Consider the following 3,350-nt stretch of genomic DNA (forward strand, 5'->3'; position numbering starts at 1 on the left):
TCATGTTTGTAAGCATTGTCCTGGCTGAGGCTCTCTGACTTTCCCACGCCCATGACTGTGATCAGACAGAGGTGCTGCCATGACCCAACCCAGCCCAGAACTGAGTAAGACTCCTCCATGCATGTTTGTATAGACAGTGAGGTTCTATGTCCCGTGGGGCACATTGAAGGCTACTAATTGGTGTCACACTATTAGTCACACCCTAATACACATTTTTGGACTAGGTATACTTTAAAATGATATTGTTTGAGTTTTCTTACAATTTCCTATGACAAAATTAATGTCCTTAAAAATGAAATAGCATAGGCCATGACTTTTCCTTCTTTTTAATTTTTATAATGATAGTGTTTGACATGACTTTCTCCATTTTTGCCTAGTGATGCTCTTGGTCTTTCTTGTGTGGTCCCATAGACATTGTAGCTGAGCACCTATGACAATCCACGGGTCTTATTATCCAATTCAATTGAATTACTATTCAGTTCACTAAGGGATATCTATCTGCCTGTCTGTCTGTCTGCCTACATTCTCATTCTATCTGTGGAGTTAGAGCCACTAGGGTGGAAAGGATGGCATAGTGCAGTCATTCTCAACCTTTTTAGTCTCAAAGCACCCCTCAATAAACGCAAGGCACCCCTTGATGAACTAAAGACACCCCTTAAAAATGCCAGCTCTTAGCTTCCACTTGTTTTGTGACTACAGAAAAATATTAGAGCAATTCTTCTGTTGCAAAGAACTCAGAAAGACCACAATAAGTCAGAATGGTTTTAATGCTGTGGATTTCTATTTGAAATCTCTCTGGGCTTACTTTGTGAATCATGCTTGCATACTTAACTGTGCTAACACTGTGTGGCACCCCACAGTGCCCCTGAAAGGATGGCAAGGCACCCTGATTGAGAAACACTGGTATAGTGGATAGAGAATTCCTAAGAGATTTTGTGGCCCATAGAATTAATTCAGTTCCCACCTGCTTCAAACCACTGATTTCAATATATGTGCTTTCCCATTAGTTTTTAAGAAGCTCCCAAACTTATGGCCATGGAGCTGGTTCTGATAAGAGTGGACTGTCATTCTAACGTTCCAATTTCCATGAAACTGCACGTGCTCCTCTCCCAGCACACAACACAGCACTTTAATGGGAACAGCAGCAGCAACAACCTAAACTTAATAAAGAATACAGGCTGTGGATAAACACATTAATACAGGCTGAGTATACTTATGCCAGGATTCAGGAAACGCCCTGTTTTCCTAACAAAGCAACAGCTTTGTTCTGATGCTACTGAATCTATCATTAATATTACTACTATTATTATTTGTGTTGCTTCTTACTTTGCATCCTTCTCCAGCATGCAGAGAGGAAAGACATTACTTTTGCCAAGCCAAGATGAATTATTCAAACTATTTGTAGGACATGGGAAGAGGCCAAAAGGCATAAATGCTTTAAGGCAAACAGTGCCATGCATATTAGGGCTAGTAGGGGCATGCATATGGGATAATCTAGTAGGTTAAGCTCTGCAGTTCTCTATAGGCTGAGACAATCTTATTGGCTGCTTGCTCTCTATAAGGAAAAAGGGACTATTTCCCCATATGCACTGTAGTCTGCATATCTGCATAGCAGACTAGGAGTGCTTTGAGGGGTGCTTTGAGTCTAAAAAGGTTGAGAATGACTGCATTATGCCATCCCTTCCACCTTAGTGGCTCTAACGCCACAGATAGAATGAGAATATAGGCAGACAGACAGACAGGCAGATAGCTATCCCTTAGTGAACTGAATAGTAATTCAATTGAATTGAATAATAAGACCCATGGATTGTCGTAGGTGCTCAGCTACAATGGCTATGGGACCACACAAGAAAGACCAAGAGCAACACTAGGCAAAAATGGAGAAAGTCATGTCAAACGCTTTCAAACACGTGTTTATTTGGTCTTGTATCTCCACTCTCCTTCCACTAATCTTAGCACTGTATAAGTTCCTTTAGCCATAGCATCCATAGGATCACCATGTTGTTGTGTTATTGTCTATTGCATGCTGTATAGTTGCTGTATGGTAAGGAAAAGAGCTAAAGAAATACCCTGTGAGTTTGAAGCAGAAGGTGCTGAGGGTTGTGAGGGTTTTTAGTCTGTTCTGCTTGGTGCGCCTACCTGAGACACTAAATGTGCAGTAGACTAATAACACTGTGCAGTAGTGTGCCGGGCAAAACCATACTAATACACTACTGTGTAGTCATATTAGGCTACTGCACAGTAAGAATCACAAAAAACCTGTGCGCTAGTGCTACTGCACAGTAACGCTAGTTACTGCATATCAGGGGTGACGCATAAGGGGTGCATGCAAGTACACATGCACCCCCTGAGTGTGGCAGTATACCCCCTACAAAAGGGTACCACTGACACTGTTGGGGGTGCCTGTGGGCAGTTGCCACTTGCCACCCTGCCACCAATACCACTGGTGGCGTCTGCAGGCGGTCCACGATCCCCGCTGGCCATCAACAACAACACCAGCAGTGACTGTGGGTGGTCACCGACCCTTGGTCAGCAATCGCCACCCCCCACTGCCAACAGCACCGGTAGCATCTGCAGGAGCTCCCTCGCTCACCACCACTGCGTTCCTGCCACTCCCACCACCACGCTCCTGCCGCCACCATGCCCTGCCAGCCGCTGGGGGTACAAGTCGTTCATGCTGCACATTAAGTTAGTAGTTCATTAAGCAAGTACTAAATTAAATGCGCAGTAACTACTGCAAATTATTAAACATGTAGATGTGCCCATTGACTCCAAAAAAAGCTCACTGTCTCACACTGGCAAGTGTTACACTAACCATAAAAAGTTTCACTGTGCCTGAGCAATAAACATTTTGACTAAAATCTTCACCCCAGAGCTGTCAAGGGCCTGGGCTTTGAAGACAAGTTCTAAGGCTTTGAACTTGATTCAGTGTTTAACTGTTGTCCCTGGTTTTGCACTTAGGTGAATATGGTTCCTTGAACAGTCCCAAATTAGGCATGTGATGCACTGGTATAGAAAAGCGTTGTATTTAGTCCAATAAGAAAAAAACTGGACTGATGACTGCTGAGTGAGCTGTGCCCTAGGCAATTTGCACAGCAGTGGACTGCATGTCTCTCTGCTAGTCTATGGGATGTACTTAAAACGCATGAAGCTGGCTGTATTTCCTGACATTTCAAAATCTAGAGTGTAATTCATTGCTGCCACTCCTGTTCTCAAATGCACCTTTACAAATCCCACTGAGGTCAATGGGAAATGGCTGAGCATACCAGACCTCAAAATCAGGCCATTATTGCATATACTGAAATAGAAGACTCCAATCAAGAGACTCAGAGGGGACATGGACAGCAGGA

This window comes from Alligator sinensis, unplaced genomic scaffold, assembly GCF_000455745.1.
Source record: "Alligator sinensis unplaced genomic scaffold, ASM45574v1 scaffold989_2, whole genome shotgun sequence".
Lineage (NCBI taxonomy): Eukaryota > Metazoa > Chordata > Crocodylia > Alligatoridae > Alligator > Alligator sinensis.